Source organism: Zalophus californianus, chromosome 5 (genome assembly GCF_009762305.2).
Source record: "Zalophus californianus isolate mZalCal1 chromosome 5, mZalCal1.pri.v2, whole genome shotgun sequence".
NCBI classification, from domain to species: Eukaryota; Metazoa; Chordata; class Mammalia; order Carnivora; family Otariidae; genus Zalophus; species Zalophus californianus.
The window spans coordinates 55,397,733-55,415,490 of NC_045599.1; the positions used below are offsets into that span (position 1 = coordinate 55,397,733).

Sequence of the window (17,758 nt, forward strand, 5' to 3'; positions counted from 1 at the left end):
CCATCAGTGTTGGCCTCCTCTCAGCCTCCCCAAAGGATTGCTGATGTTGGTGCAGGAACATTCCTGCCACCTGGAGTCCTCTCTCCGCATCTTCCCTCTTTGTTTCATTTCGGTTCATAGCAGGGCGCCATAATTTTCTCCCTTTCTGTTAATAAAAATTAAGCAATCAATTTCCTTCCCCTCCATTACACTTAATTCCCTCTGTAACTCAATTATTATTGCAACTCTGGCAAGTGCATTGGGAGGCAGATGGCAGGAAAGACACGTTGCCAAAATAAGGGGCATTGTTTGTGGAGGATCACTGTTTACATGAAGGTGATGACACTCTCTTTCCAAGGATAGATTATTTTTTCTAAAATCAAATTTATGTAACCCTATTAATGTAATAAGCTTATGCAAGTGCTGCCAAGTTTAATATAAGCGCATGTAATAAACTAGCAACCATTAGAAGTACTTGATACACATTACTTCCTTATTTAGGGGCTGTAGGACCTTAGAATAAACATATTATATGGCTTTTTATTCCGAGAACAAGAAATACAATGAATACACTGCCTTTATTGAGTGTTAAAATATCTGATTTGTAAAGGTGTTCCAGAGTCTATGTATTGTATTTGTCACAGTGGAGAGCAAGACCGGGCAAGTTAAAAGTATGGTCCTTTGTAGTGATACTTGAGAAGATCCGCTGTGGCCAGGAATGGCATAAGGGTCCCAGCTCAAGCGCAAAGTGCAAATGATTGATTGGTTGCTGATGCCTGCCTACACTGGGGTGGGAGTGAGATAAGAGAAGAGAAGAGGACAGACACCCTTTGTCATATTCCTGATTCCTGGGGATGCCCAGAAGGAGAGGAAGCAAGAGAGTTCTAAGGTCGTCCTGTTGTAAGGTGAGGCCCTGCTGGGTTTCAGTGGGCTCTTTCTGCATTGTATTAGGTTTGACTATACAGTGGAGAGGCTGTTTTCTACAAGCCGACAATAAAACCAATCTTCTTATTTCATAATCACACTACATTTATAACACTTCCTGCCCTGCAAAAACACTTCCATTTCTCCCTGCCTCCCTGAGTCACTGCTTCTAGCAACTTGGTTCTTCCAGAACACAGGGGAGTCCCTGAACTATAGATCTCAGAACCAAGACTTAGCAGTGTAGAAGACTGTATTCAGAAGAACCTGGACATCTGTGTCCCATTAATTCCCAGAGTGGATGTGAGCCTATCAGGACACAGGAGGCTGGAATGTCTGGCCAGGATTTTCCTTCTGTTAAAATAACTTGGATAAGAATTACCTAAGTGATTAATGGACAGAAATGTAAAAAGAGTACATTTTCTTTGTTTTAGTACAGCAGGAAAACATATTTATTGTCGAAACACCAGAAAACATTAAGTAAGCATAATAAAGAACATAAAATCATCTATAATTTTACTTCATGAACAGTCATCAATGTTGTATTGTATCGCAATAATTTTGTAATGTATGGATGCTCTTAAAAATGAAACCAGCCATATATATTCCATTGTAACCTGTTTTTTTCCTTCAGTAGTTTATTATTAATATTGTTTACATTTTATCAACTATCCTTCAGCCTCATTTTGAATGGCTACAAAGTACTGTGTTACATGGATATACCATAATGTATGTTAACCAGTTTCCTATGGTTATACATTTAGAATAAGTGATAAAACCCACCACAACTGACTTTCTTATTGCTATGACTTCACATATATCTGTAATTGTTACCTTAGGACAAATGATTAGAGGTGGAACGCGACTGAGTCTAAGGTTATTCAAAATTTTAAGGATTTGGTGTCTACTGTCAAACTGACTTCCTGAAAGGCTATATGATACTTTGTCAATTATAATTTTTCAAGGCTGCGTAATCTGATTTTTATTTTCTGTATCTGAGAAGGTACTACCTGTACATGTGTTTTGCATATGTTCCCCTCAGCTCTGTTGGACATCGTAGGCACTGGTGTTCCTTAGGAGCAATCACAATTAGTAGTCCCTTTAGTGCACCGATTTTTCAAGCTCACCAGTTATTTTGCAAAGTATTCCTCATTTATACAACTATTAATATACTTAGCATTACAAATCAGTGGCCCTAGGCTTGCAATGGGATTCAGACGTCTGTTCACTTAGATTCATTTTCATAATTTATTTGAAGAATTTTACTCAATATTCATAAAGCCAAATGTTCCAATAGTTTATTTGCCAGGCTATTATGGCCCTGTCATTGTATGTGAGGCCCTTGTGTCTGAGGCAGGACTGGCGGCCGCACCCCAGCTCTGAGAGGCACAATACAGGTAACGTTCCTTTGGCTCTACTCCCAAAACCACAGCACACAGATGGTGGAGAACAAAAGGTCTGCGTGGCCCACCGTGTTTCAGCTGTCCCTCTAGCCTTCTCCCCAAGCGTCCCGGCTCTGCTCCTTCCCTGCTCTCTACTCCCCTCCAGAGAGTGCCTTTACCGCTCTCATGGACAAAGGGCCGTGCTCAAAACACCCCAAGTGTTGGTCCAATATGGTAAAGCTGAAAGGAGAGAGATTTATTGGCCCTCAGTCCTCTCATTAGACTGTGTCCTCGTCCCCCTCTTTGAATGTCAGGGAAATAAAGTGCATCGAGGTGCCAACAAATCCTTCTGATAGAACGGTTGCTATAGCAACCTTATAGCAACAATTAAACAGCAAACCGTTCAGTCAGAAGGTGTCGGCTAGGAAACTGCTCTGCGTGGTGCACCACCTTCCTTTGAAACTAGATTGTTCTCCATGACCCGGCGTCTATTTTGTGTTACCGTGTTTCAGGCACAAGGTATTTGATTTACGAAGGAATTAAGACTTCCACAGTGGGGAAGAAGGGGTGCGGTGGAGAATAGCTGAAAGACTGGAAAAATATGACAAATATAGGAGGATGATTTTTTAAAAGGGAGAGCGAGGGGGGGAAAGCTTAAATAGAAGCAATTCATTCAAAACCAGGTGCAGAAGAATAATGTCAATTCTGTGCTCTGTGAGATGGGAAAACAAAATCAGCTCCATCTAATATATGGGGTTGGTTTAAAACAAACCTCACGTTATTATTAATATAATCCCTGCTTTGTAAGCCATGACATTTAACCGGGTAATTAAATAATAATTGATTAAGTCTGCAAGGCATAAAGCCAGGCAGAAAGGCACACTCCCCTGAGGTGATTTTTATCAAATATTGACTTACTCTTCAATATTAATGATGGGAATTTAATGTTATATTTTATATTTACATACTAACCTTGTTTGAAAGACTCTTTGTAATTTATAGGTTCTCAAGTTACACATGTGACTTGAATTAAAGCACAAAGGAAAAATCCAGGGGATAGGGAATGTGCAAATGTGGGGTAAGGGTGGGGGGACCAATCTTTACCGCAATTAGTCCTGCATCTGCCGGGGTCTCTCACCTATCATGGTCTTCATAGATGTGTCCTAAATGGTCTGAATGCTCTTCTTCTACAAAGACACATACTCCATGCTGGGGCAGAAATGGAGCTCCCTTTTCAAGCAACCTCCTTTGCTTTTGCCGGCTTTCTGGGAGGACCAGATAGAGAAGAATATGGTGTCCCAGCCCCAGTGGTGTGCTGATAAATGGTTAACAATCGGCTCTCCGGAAAAAAATGTATGTGTGTGTATAAACATAGGTAAATTTATTCTAAATTTGACTGACATGAAGGATATGTAGAATATCATTTAAGAAGAATAATAAATATACAATATCCTATTTTTCTAAATCCCATTAAGCCGATTTATTCTCACGGAATGCTTTTTGGTTTGTATTTATTTTATTTTTTTATCTTACTTTTTTTTAGAGAGAGAGAGTGAGAGAGCGTGCAAGTGGGGGAGGGAGGGGCAGAGAGAGAGAGGGAAAGAGGGAGAATCTTAAGCAGTCTCCACGCTGAGTGCAGAGCCCGATGCACAGCTCCATCTCAGGACCCTGAGATCATGACCTGAGCCGAAATCAAGAGTCGGACGCTTAACCGACTGAGCCACCCAGGCGCCCCAAACAAAAAAAGGCGCTTTTTGTTTTTTGCTGAAGTTTCACATCTGTAGTCAGCCTCTAGCTGCAACCAATATTCAGTTGCTTGCAATTAACAAATAGTAGTTTCTACAGGAATGTTGACAGATATCTTCATTTCTGTGGACTCTGATGAAAGTGAAACCAGGAAGATGCATTGAAGTTCACTCTGTTCAGTGCTGTGAGAGCTTTCTTTGCTGAATCGTGGCTTTCCAGCACATGGGGACTATTCCTTCAGTGTTTTGTGCTATTCACAGTGTAACGGCTACAGATATAACACACTTTTAAATTGAATTTGCATGATTAACGTTTTTCATCACATTCTTGTCTAAGCAATTAACAAAACAGTAAGTTAAGGTCTCGTCTGTGGCCTTTGCAGTTTCTGCTCTTGTCCTGGCCGATCTGAAGCTATCAACGTGACGCTCCTAAACACAGGAGCTTGAAGAAGACAGTGACACACCACTGTTAGTATCTCTACCATGCAGATACAAAAGCACGGAATAACCTCAAGAACATAAATATTGTAAGAGATAGTAAAACAGAAATGAGGAGTTTTGAGCATATATTTTTTACCTTTGCTTTTAATAAACTCATTAATTAATCATTTAATTGTAATAACTGCTACATTGAATGATGGTCTCACAATTTCTGGAAATGTTGCAGTTAGCCTCTGGGAGCTGGTAAGAACTGGCTTCAGTACAGCAGTGTTCCCTGACCCCTCCCCTCGGCACTCAGCCCTACCTGCAGCTTCTGTGCAGCTTCTGCCCCTACTGAGCGTACTGTCAGTATTCTCTGCCACTGCTGGTCCTCGGGGATCCTCCGCCGATAGGCACAGAAACAGCTTGCAGTGACTGAGCTCTGTACCTTGTACCTCGAATGCCCGGCCAGTCCCTGGGTTGGGGCCCTGGGTATCCTCTCAGCTGTTCCATGCCGTGGGTGCCTGACTTGGCCGTGAATCTCCCCAGCCTGCAAATGGGCCTCTGTGCGGCAAGCACACCAATCCCCCCAGCCCTGCCCTGTCCCACCTCTCCTGCCTGACTCAAGAAGCTCATCTACTCTTGCATCGTAGGCTCTGTCCTCTCAACAATTAGGGAATTGGAAATAATGATTTTTTTTCTCATTTGGCTCTTAAGTGTTATGCTCTATAAGGAGAAACAGAATGGAATCTTTCGTTCTCTGGGTTCCCTTCCAAGGCATCCTTTACCTTGTCTGGGATACTCATTGTTGCAGTGTTGCCCCCCAACCCCCCAACCCCCCAACCCCATTTTTTCAATTTGGGATACACTGCTTAGTCATTCCCAAATGACACGAGAGACCTTTAACTCTCTTTAACATAACTAGCTCAGCTTTTTAGCGGATATACAATTCAGTGATATACCCTGTGTGTGTATGTGTTATAGGGGAAGAAAAAGGAAAAAAAGAAAAAAGACAAAAGGCATTTATTCTTTCCTATATTAGACAAAACTCTGTTGGTTACAAACAATAACTGGCTTAAGCAAGAGAACAAAAGGATGTATTAGTTCCTATTTAAGATGTCCAAAAATGAAACTGGCTTCAGATCAAGCTGGATCCAAGGGTTCACATGAAAATGATCTTAGTGATTTCTCTCTCTCTGTTTCTCATTTTCCATCTCTTCCTTCAGTCTGTTGGCCTCATTCTTCCCTCCTGTAGAGGAGCTTTCCTATGGCCCCAAGAAAAGTGCCTAAATGGCAACTCTAGGCTGACTCGGTCTCACTCTGCAACTACAGTGGAAAGAGAGCATTTATCTTTCCATGCACAGAAATGAGAGAAGGACTTGCATTGACACTGCACTGGTCATGCACCCCAGGCAGACCAATCTCATGTGCTCTGATGGACTTGACTTCTAGCAGGGGAAGAGGGAAGGTATAATGGAAGCTGTCAGTGACGCATACTTATCTGCTTGGCCTTTACTCTTTCACAGATCACCTGCCACACACCCAAGCATCAGTCCCCGTTTCTCTTGGCCTGAAGGCTTTGTCTGGCTTTTATGCAAGGTCGTACAGAAGTACCTGGGATCTGCCCTCCGGTGTATGAAGACTCCAGTTCTCTTGCCCTTCATGGGGGCTAACTCTGAGTCTCATGCTCTACACTGCTCCCCCAGAGTTCCCCAGCAAGTGTAAGTTCAATTCCTGCAGTGGCCACTAGCTTAAAGACACAGCCTTTATTGGATTCCTTTCTTTTCCTGTCTCAGATTCTTACTCTCTTACCATTATCTGCTGGTATTGCCTCATAAAATAAACTGCTTGAATTTAATTCTTGTCTCAGGGTCTGCTTCTAGCTATCTCAGACTAAGACAGAAAAACCCATGACTAGCCCCTCCTAGACCATATGGAATGTGAGAGACACTCTTACCCAGGAAAGAAGGTGCTGGCCGACCACAGCAACAGAGACCTCCAATACTTACAGCTGTTCTTGTGGTGCTCCTGGTGCCAAGGACCTGCTTCTTCCCTCCCAGCTTTCAGAATCAGGTGACAGGATCTCACTTCTAAGGCCCCTACAATCATTTTTGTCCTTCTGTTCTAGCCTCCCAGCTTCCTACATAAATGGCTCCCAGGAAGGTGGACTCCACTCTCCGCCTCTCTAACATGACAGTACCGAAGCTCACAGGCGCCCTTTTACTCTTCTAGTTCCATTTCGTCTGGTTCCATTTCAGACAATTTGGTAAGTACTTGATTTTCAAGATTTTTCAAAGGATATTTTTAGGTTATAAATAAATATATATAAGGTAAATTCATATAAAATTGCTTTTTAGGAAATCAGTATTTTATATTGCTTTTCCTTCACTCTGCCCCAGGACCCTCGCTAAGAGATACCAAACTCTTGGAGAGTCAACAAAGTGACCTGTTGGTAAACCAAGAACAATGCACACGTAGAGTATTTGCCCCTCTGTGTGCTGTGAAGGATCCTGGGTTTTTCTCAGGATTTCTGCTTACTCTTTCCAGAGATTGAAAATCATTCATAGATTTTTTTTTTAACATTAAATTTTTTTCTTGAAACTCCTTTCAAATATCTCCACATTTCTCAGAGAAAGCAACGCCCAGAGCAATCATAAAACCAACCAAACCTGTGGCGTAACTTTGGTTAGAGTCCCCCATTTTTAGGGCTCTGGTCTTTGAAACCACATGATCTCTCACACTGGTTAAAAAGTGTTTGGAGGCGCACCTGGGTGACTCAGTCGTTAAGCGTCTGCCTTCGGCTCAGGTCATGATCCCAGGGTCCTGGGATCGAGCCCCGCATCGGGCTCCCTGCTCAGCGGGGAGTCTGCTTCTCCCTCTCCCTCTGCCTGCCACTCCCCCTACTTGTGCTCTCTCTCTCTGTCAAATAAATAAATAAAATCTTTTTTAAAAAAAAGTGTTTGGAAAGTTGCTCTCTATATGCAAAGTTCAGAGAAACTTTCAGTCCTGTGTGTTACAGTGGGTCACAGTGCTGCTCACATCTCTTAAGAGAGGTCACCCAAATTATGTTGAGCTTTACAACTACAAAAGGCCAGGGCTGTGTGAATGCCGGAGGATGTGATCCTTTTAGCTGTATGTAAGCGGAGGACCACAGAGAGACTCTGTGTGCCTCTGGTAATACAATAACTTCTCTATCAGCTTTGTTCATCTACTGTCAGAGTGGTAACTTGTATTCTACATCTGTGAATGTAGAAGTTTAAAACAGAAAATTTCAAATTTTAGAAATTTAAAATTTAAAAGTTACAAGCATATTTTTGGAAAATATTTTTTCAGATATTTTGTGTTTTTCTGTGCCTTGAAAAGGGGATGATGAAGACATTTTAATTTCTATTTATTTTGATGTCTTGATGATTTAGGGTTATAATAACCATCTGTGATACCATCATCGTCATCTTCATCATCTAAGCTGTAAGACAATGATGTTTTTAAGAACTTTCGAGGTATGCAGAATTTTTTGAGCGTGTTTAAACTGTCCTTGACTAGCGTACTTTATGAGGTCCTCATCTTTCCCCCCCATCACCATCATCTTCTTCTGCTGCTTCTTCTTCCTCTTCCTCTTCTTCTTCCTCTTCCTCTTCTTCTTCCTCTTCCTCTTCTTCTTCCTCTTCCTCCTCTTCTTCCTCTTCCTCCTCTTCTTCTTCCTCTTCTTTTTCTTCCTCTTCTTCTTCTTCCTCTTCTTCTTCTTCCTCTTCCTCTTCTTCCTCTTCTTCTTCTTCCTCTTCTTTTTCTTCCTCTTCTTCTTCTTCCTCTTCTTCTTCTTCTTTTTCCTCTTCCACCTCTCCTTCCTCTCCCTCTCCTTCTCTTTCTTCTTCTTCCTGTTCCCTAGCAGACTGTCCTAAAAACCAATGATTTCCATTGCTCCGCTTAATCAACTCGGCAAATATTTATAAGCACCCACTGTATGCCTACTACCATTCTGGGTCCTGGGACTTCGGCAATGAACAAAACAGACCACATCTCTCCCTCCTGGAGCTCGTCTTCTGGCAGGTGATGCCTACCTGTCTTCTCTAGTTTTCTCTCATCTCCTTGTCCTCTTCTCATCTTCCAAACGAACAAAACTTAAAACTAAATAGAAATATGTTTACAACATCAGTAAATAAGCTCTGAACAAAGATGTGAAGGTCTAGTCTGTGACTCACCTCATGCAGTTCAGTGCATGTACTGTACAATGTGAATTTTTAGGTAGTGAAAACTTTTACTTCTGGTTTCTCAGCAGTGAGCCAGATGGTTTGACTTAGGAGACAATAGCCTCTGGATAAATGCCATTTTATTTGATTCAGATAAATATACTTTCTGAGAGAACCATTTCCCTCTCTTGCCCAATGGAAAAGGACAGTGATACATTATATAAAGGGTCTTAGGAACTTTTGCTTAAGATTCAAAAGAGCTCGTAGGATGTATGGCAGCTGGCTCTGCTGGTGAATTCTGAGTGGGTTTGGTCCTGAGCATTGATTCTAAAATGGAATCCTAATGTACACACATTAACAAACCAAAAGCCACCTTCCAGCCCTACCCCAACTGTGCCTGCACTGCAGCTGAGAGAAGAAAAATCACACCCCAAGACAAAACCTTACTCTTTAGCTCGTCCTAGTTTAAGAAACAGCCCGGCAGCTGCCACCTGGTCAGTGCCTCCAGATTTGGCGCCCGGAGCAGGGCAGCCTGCCAACCCGCCACCTGAAGGCTGTTTTTCTTTGCTGACATGGTCACTGTTCCCCCGGCCCCCCAGATTTGTTTGGTTTTTCCATGTGTTCAAGTTTGGCCAAATGAAAAAAAAAAAGTCTTCAGTTAATCCAAGTGATCATGCTATATGCATGGGAGAGAGAAAACCTGAATCTTTTTCTGGCTGCTTTACTGACTGCCATAAATTTTCCTCCAACACGTGTAGAGAAAGTGGAGCCAGTATTTCCATAGGAGGAGTCCACCCAGGAAACTCTGGATGTGCTTTATTTTTGAGAGAGCTACTCTGGTTTTCAGGCCCCCTTGCCAACCCCACACCCATGGAAGAAACTTGACTGATGGTTGTTGTTTTTAAGGAGATCTGTTGACTTCAGACAGGAGCGAAAATGCAATCTAAGGACTCAGAAGAGAGCAAACTTCTAAAAAGTCAAAAGTAATGAAGCTCACATGCTCTCAGTTACAGAGGCAAAAAATAAAAGTGCCTTGAAAATATTTTTGAAACCAGATATGACATTCTATTTCTCTTAGCCATTTACCTGTGGATAATTGAAAGTGATCACTTCAGTTGCCCAGAAAATATGCAGTTTAATCCTACAGTCTGAGAATTTGAGGTTTTAATTATGGTAAGGGGAGGGGAATTAAAGGGATTGGGGAGCCTGCTTTCTTCCCTCAGCACCTAAGTTGTTGAGAGACACTCACTGCTTCAGTCAGGAGGGATGCAAAGAACCCCTGGGTAGCTTTTGAATTCATAAGCCTTCTTGGTAGTACAGGATATGAGAATTTTTATGAGGGCTTTGGAAGAGAAAGGATCTACTACTTCTCTGCAAATACAACTAAGCTGTCAATGACAAATACCCGTTATGCATTAGGACAGTAACTTTCAGATGGACCTACCCTACATGGAATGGCAGGAAAGGGGCCTCCCACCCAACCATGTCTGAACTAGGCCCAGTAGTCTTTGAAGAGGAGTGAGGAGGCTGATGGCTCGCCTGCCTTATAGCAGCATACTGATCAGGGGGAGGAACCATCAGTAAACTTGAAGGTTCAATTGAAAGTTTCAATTTAAATACTTTCCCGTTCTTCACCTCGTACCTCCCACGTTTGTGCCGTTTGAGTACATATAACAGGGAAATACTGCTGAAGGGCGATAAGGAATTTCTCCTGGAGAGGAAATGCTACAAGGGAGTGATAACACTTGAATGAAAAGACAGCTCAGTTCTCAGAGCTTTTCCCTTGTGTCCACTTAGACAGAAGGCAGAGACGTCTGTGAAGGGAAAGGGGTCCCTGGGGACTACCTGTGCTGGGAATGGAAAAGGGAGGAGCCAAAACTGCTCTGGGTGACTGGGGCAGGGAGTGATGTGAGCAGTCAGCGAAACAGGAGATCTGGTGAGCATTTGACATACAGATCCAGAGCCCCCGGGGACAGCCCGCAAAGAGGAACACAGGAGAAAGGCCTTGGTTGAAGATCTTGCTTTGGCAATGTTGTAAAAATCATATATACACATGTAGACTTAATTCTTAATTTTTTATTCTGTTCTATTAATCTGTTAGGCTATCCTGAGGCCAGTACCAGACTATCTTTTTATTTTATTTTATTTTATTTTATTTTATTTTATTTTATTTTATTATGTTATGTTAGTCACCATACAATACATCATTAGTTTTTGACACAGTACCAGACTATCTTGATTATTGTAGACTTATAGCAAGTCTAGAAATCAGGCAGTGCAGGTCTTTCAATTTGTTTTTTTCTTCTTTAAGATTTCTTTGGCTATTCTAGGTCTTTCATACTTACATATAGATTTTAAAAAGACATTTTCATTTTTATAAAAAGTTTTGTGGGATTTTGATTTGAATTGCATTGAATCTATAGAATAATATGAGGACAGTTGTTCTCAAATTATCCAGTCCTTCAATCCATGAAAACATTAAACCTCTCCACTTATTTAGGCCTTCTTTAATTTCTGTAGCAATATTTTATCATTTTCAACATAAAGATATTGTGTGTCTTTCCCTGAACGTTATATAAGTACTTAATCTTTTGATGCTATTGAAATGGAATTTCTTCAGTCTTATTTTGTTTCTTACTATTATGTAGAAATGCAATTGATTCTTGCATCTTGATCTTCTGCAATTTGCTAAGTTCACTTATTAGTTTCTAGTAGGTGTTTCATAGATAACTTAGGGATTTTCTATATATAAACAGTGATGTCATATGCAAAGAAAGGGAGTTTTGCATTTTCCTTTCTGACCCATGTACCTTACATTTCTTTGTGTTGGCTGGGATCTGCAGTATGATTTTGAATAGAAGTCATGAAGATGAACATTTTTGCTTTGCTCTGGATCTTCAAGGGAAGCAGTCAATGTCATTCTTATATATGATGTTAACTCTAGATTTTTTTTTTTTTTTTGTAGATGCTTTATTGGATTGAAAAAGTTTCCTCCTATTCTTAGTTTGCTAGAAGGTTTGGTTATGGATGTTAAATTTTGTCAAATGCTTATTAAACAGAAGCCCAAAGCGTGCTGAATTTATCCTTTCTGAGAGAAGCCAGCATTACCCATTAACTTAGTTTTTGTCTCGTTTCACAGAACCTCCCCAAAAGCAACTTCTCCTTCTTGCCCTGAGGCAGCACAGACAGAACCAGTCTTTCTTCCTGCCTCCTCGCCTTCCTTCTCCCCCATGCTTTTCCGATGAAGGGTGTGGAGAGCAAGCACCCACAAGTAACAGGCTTCCTGCCTCTGTCAGCAGATCTCCAGACTGAAGATCTCAACATCTTCCTTAATCCGCATGTAGAGCTCAAATTTTATATGTTGCACCTGGATCTCACCAACTTGAAAAATGGAACCCAGATAAAGAATAAATGAAGCAAGAAGTGAGTAGGAAAAGCTGGTCATCCATGGCTGCACCTTCTCGTTCTTCCTCTCAATACCATCACATCTCATCTGCTTCAACACCCACAGCCTGCTTGCCCACACATACCCGACAACATACACATTTACTCCATTTTGGCCATCTGTTCAGGAATGTAAAAGCGAAATGCTTTAAACAGATTAGAAAAACTCTAAAATGCTTAATAAAAGTGCTTAGCTCCCTGCCAGATGAATAGGACACCTTGTGAGAAAACTATGGCATGATATTGTTATTGTGTTCCTCATCATCACGACTTTGCACCTGCCCATCTGCTCAGGCAGTGCTGTTGACAGTTGGCAATGCACTTGGGTGCAATGTGAAAGAGTCACAACTTCCAAACAGCTTTCTCTCTTGCTTTCTGTGCATCATGGTGCCTTTTTGATTATTCCCCTCTATTCCTACAGCTTAAATGCCATCTTATTTCCTTTCCCACCTTGCCCAATGCTCACTTTTGTCAATCTCCATTTACAAATGATACGTGAATAGACTTTATGACATATATAAATGAGAAGACACCACAAGCAGTGCAGAGTTGGGGTTAAGACAACCGAGGGGAGGACTGTGCACCCCACTGGGCCACGACTTGAGATCAGCGTAGCAGAGTTAACAGCGGTTCTGAGCGGGTGTACGTGGGCTTAAATACAGCCTCCGTCAGAATATTACTCAGCCATAAAAAAGAATAAAATCTTGCCATTTGCAACAACATGGATTGAGCTAGAGAGTATATAATGCTAAGCTAAATTAGTCAGAGAAAGACAAATACCATATGGTCTCACTCATATGTGTAATTTAAGAAACAAAACAAATGAGCAAAGGGAGAAAAAAAAGAGAAAGAGAGAAGGAGAGATAAACCAAGAAACAGGCTCTCAGCTATAGAGAACAAACATGGTTACCAGAGAGGAGGTGGGGGAGGAAATAGAGGAAATAGGGGTAAAAGAATACACTTATCATGGTGAAAATAAAGTAAAATAAAATGATGAAAAAATACACCCTCCATCACTGGTGGCTTTGTGACTGCAAGTCACATTAAATTAAAAGGAACAGGACTGGCCCCACAATTTGCAAGTCTCAATGCAAAATGAAAATGCGGGGCCCCTTGTTCAAAAAACAGAAAAGGTGTACCACTAAAGATACTAAAATAGAACAATTTTTCCTTCCTGTGGTGGTTCTGAGCGTGGGATACATCCTGGGTGACTATGGGCTCTTCCAGACATCTGACAGCCCCTCTCTGTGACTTGGTACCTGCACACAGCCCCCTGAATGCCTGGATGCCCTTCCTGTAAGCTGTCAGCTAGATGCAGGGAAATTAGACCAGGTGTCTCCCCTTCTCAGGGGCCTATTATCCAACCCATGGCAGACAGGTAATCCCTAAAAAGAATTGCTGTCTCTTCCAAGAGACTGATTTAGTAACTGGATCAGGGGTGGGCAAGAAATTCTCCCCAGCACAGTCACCTGATGAATGCTCATGGGGCTGCCAGCCCAGAGTGGAGATGGTTGCTGCCATGCCCCCTCCCAAGACGCCATGAGGCGCATGCACTTGACCCACTCTTCATGCTAGGGGGTTGAAAGGCCTCAGTGGTTGCTATATGGGGGTGGAGAGGCTGGGCAGGGTCCTGGGGACTAGGGAGCAAGGGAGTGCGTGGCTTAGAACCCATCAATGGGGAGACAGAGAGATGGTAGACAGCAGAAAGGTGTTTGAGCTGAGTCTCTAAGACCCTGGTGTATGCTCCTTTGTCTCATTGGACTTGTGACTTACAAAATGAAAATTCAAAGATAAAATTATTAAAAATCTCAAAGCAATGCTGATCATTATACCCTCATAACTCTTCTGACCATGAGGTCCTATACAACTGATCTAGTGACATGCTCACAAAGCCAGCCCTTGGTATGATGCCTGAGGCAGAGTCAGAAGCCAATAAATAGTATTAGCATTATTAGTAGTAATATTATTATTAACTAGGTGGTCTATATGGAATAGAATATACATTACACATTTCAGGCAGAGTTACGGATGTGGATGTTGGTGTCTAGGAAAGCAATGATTAAAAAAAAGTCTCAGTCCTAGAAGGATTTTGGCCCTCTGCTTCCCAGAGAGCTGTTGACTAATCCCAACACTCGGTAAATGGTCTCACACTGACCCAGCAACCAGTCAGCGAGGTCCCTGCAATTGTCTTAGTATGATTTGGAAATACCAAAGAAGCGACATATACTTTAGGTAGAGAAAAATGAGTTTTCCAAATTTGGCTGCTTAATTCAGTGCAACCTCTGCTCACTCTTGAAAAACAGTGATAAGGTAAAGGTCCAGTAATCATGAGATTGAGCAAAGTCTTTTTTGGTGTCCTCATGTTCATATCTGCAGCATCATTTGGCATTGCTGGGCAAAGTAACTTTGAACTACTATAGAATGTCTAGGATGTTTAGCAAACATATGTTTTGGTAACCACGTTGGCAGTAAGTGTCAATCAAACTTTTGCTGGAAGCAAAGTGAGCCCAGGTGAGGTGCTAGCCATGCATCATCAAAGCCCCCAGACTCTGAAGGAGTCAGGCTTTCCCTAACGTGCAAGTGAGTTTTCATGCTTTCACATGCATCACCTAAGCAGCAGCACCCATTGTGAAAGCTGGTCCCTCCTTTCAGTGCCTACGAATGCACACCCATTGTCTTGAGTCTGCTGGGTATGTTTGCACAGGCTCCTTGAATGTTTGGCCTAGGATATAAGGTGAAGGCTATCACTCAGACAGAGTTGGCAATGCACTTGGGTGCAATGTGAAAGAGTCACAACTTCCAAACAGCTTTCTCTCTTGCTTTCTGTGCATCATGGTGCCTTTTTGATTATTCCCCTCTATTCCTACAGCTTAAATGCCATCTTATTTCCTTTCCCACCTTGCCCAATGCTCACTTTTGTCAATCTCCATTTACAAATGATACGTGAATAGACTTTATGACATATATAAATGAGAAGACACCACAAGCAGTGCAGAGTTGGGGTTAAGACAACCGAGGGGAGGACTGTGCACCCCACTGGGCCACGACTTGAGATCAGCGTAGCAGAGTTAACAGCGGTTCTGAGCGGGTGTAGGATGGTCTTCCCCACTGAGAAATCAGGCCACCATAAAAGGAACTGTCAGAGAAGAAAATGTGTGAAACACCAAGCATCTCCCTTTGAAAATGTATAGGAAAGGTATCAAATGGGAGGGAAGGCCTGTTGTTTTCCTACCCAGTAATTCATTTAAAAATAATTTTCTGGCCTGTAACCTCCCTCTTTTTAGAGAGTTAACATTTCCATGGCTAAATTCAACTATAGTTCTCCCTTATGACTAAGGGAGGCCAAAAAAATCCGGTTTGCAAAATGGTGAGTGTAAAATGATGCACAAGTCATTCTGCAGTATCGATGCAGGCAGGCTGGGTCTGAGGACCAGAGTGGGTTCCGCAGGACCAGCCAAGAGGGTTTGTGACTCCGTGCAGGTTAGAAATCAAACACAAGTTGAGAGGAAGTGAGAGCAGAGTTGATTGAAGACCTGGAGAGAGTGCAAATCCAGACAGAGCATCTGAAAGACTCAGAAAGGAAAGGAGAGTGAGCCTTGTCTTTGCTTGGGGCCTGGGGTTTTTATTGAGGATTGTGGTCCAGTGCATGTGTCTTCTCAGGCAGCCAGGAACAAAGAGTGTTTAGGTCTTCTCCATAAGTAACTTATGCCCTGGAGCCAAGGGTCTTGATGAGTCAGTAGTCTTGGAAAATGTTCATGATGACCCCGCCCAGTCATTATTCCTTAGATGTTATCGATTGTGCTGGGAGACTCCAAAGAAATCATTAACTCCTTGACCTTTATGAGGAGGACAGACAATATCTGTTCTATAAGGTGTGTGCAAGGTGAGGGTGCAGGTCCTCACAAGAAATGATGCAGGAAAAGGAGTGAAAACTATTTTTCATGGGGTCCCTTTAGTTTCCCTTTCTCAGTATCATGAGCTAAACAGTAGCGAACATCATAACTATAACCGAGCACTGTAGACAGTAGTAAACTAGCTTAGAGTAACTTATGGGAGAGGGCCATGAGCATGCTATGAAGGCGCACACATGAGTTGTGTCTTTCCACAGTGTCAGCTTTATTCAGTCATAAAGCAAAGTTAAATCACAATGATAAAGCAGGTTCAGGATTCCAGACTCAATGACAATTCACCCATGTGATTAAACCTGGCTTCTTACACAGCACACAGAGCAAGACAGAAGACAAACCACACAACAAACAAGACAACAGAAGGCGCAGGAAGTGAATGAACCAAACTCGAAGTCAGTCTGTGGGCACGCAGTTGAGATAAGGCCTCAGTCCGGTCGGGGTCAGCTCTCTACACTGATGGCTTCTTCTGTTCCAGCAGCGAAGGCTCTCAGTTCTGTTCGCAGATCCATCAGGCAGAGCCTTCGGCGGCAGCTGCCTTTTTTGAATGGTCAGACATAGATGGGTCAGGTCTGAAGAGTCTGACAGTTTGCTGTGCAAATCCTTCCCTTTTTAAAGGGATTTCATCAGTTTTCGGTCTCTGTAGACCTCCTTTGGTTCTACTCGATATCAGTTCTGGGGAGTCAGCTGACGTTGGTCCGGGCGAGATCTCCTAGTGGGGGTACTTAACTACTCGCATCATTGCTTGACACAGGCTCCCCCTTGACATGAGAGACTCCATTTTGCTCTCTACATGAGAGCAAAGATATGAACCCTCCAGTCTGTCTTTCGAGCACACACTCTTAACTACTGGGCCCAAGTTCAAATTCTATGATAGTAAAAACATTTCACTTAAAGACAAACCTGAAGTATTTCTAAGCACAACCACTATGACATAGGAATTATGCTTTGCTGGTCCTTTTACAACAAAATTTGTTATTTATACCTAATATATTATTCATCTAACAATCACTTGCTATACATTTAAGAAAATCACAAAAAAAAAACCCCACCACTATATGCAAATGGAGTTTCAAAAAGCTTAAGCCAGGCCATAGAAATGTTTCCAGCAGTGGTGGCACCAGGAAGCACCTCCCCTCATCCCAGGAGCACCATTAGATGCTTTACTGGAGACAAAGGGCTTGGGGCCAGCCAGATCATTCTAATTGCTTTATTAAGAATAGATTGTAGGGGCACCTGGATGGCTCAGTTGGTTAAGCATTTGACTCTTGATCTCGGTTCAGGTCATGATCTCAGGGTCCTCAGATCGAGCCCCATGTCGGGCTCCAAGCTGAGCGTGGAACCTGCTTAAGAAGCTCTCTCCCTCTCTCTGCCCCTCCCCCCATCCCCTGCCACTTGCATGGGTGCACTCTCTCTCTCTCTCAAAAAAAAAAAAAAAAAAGATTGTTGGGGCACCTGGGTGGCTCAGTCGTTAAGCGTTTGCCTTCAGTTCAGGTCATGGTCCCGGGGTCCTGGGATCAAGCCCTGCATCGGGCTCCCTGCTCCACGGGGAGCCTGCTTCTCCCTCTCCCACTCCCCCTGCTTGTGTTCCTTCTCTCGCTGTGTCTCTCTCTGTCAAATAAATAAATTAAAAAAAAATAGATTGTAAAGAATGTGGTAGGGAAGACCACTTAAGAAATTCTTATAATAATCCAATACAGAAATCATGCTTGCTTGGACCAAGGTGGCAGCATTAGAGATGGTGAGAACTGACGGAATTCCAAATATATTTTTAC

General features: G+C 42.4%; 1 long non-coding RNA gene across 1 annotated transcript; it reads left to right on the forward strand.

The window, feature by feature from the left end:
* The first annotated feature begins 2,670 nt into the window (after window positions 1–2,670).
* LOC113929479 lies at window positions 2,671–12,274 on the forward strand. Its single transcript, XR_003522207.2, has 4 exons — window positions 2,671–2,801; window positions 6,576–6,713; window positions 7,864–7,947; window positions 11,774–12,274. It is a non-coding gene; the product is annotated as an uncharacterized LOC113929479 (long non-coding RNA).
* The last annotated feature ends 5,484 nt before the right edge of the window (window positions 12,275–17,758 follow it).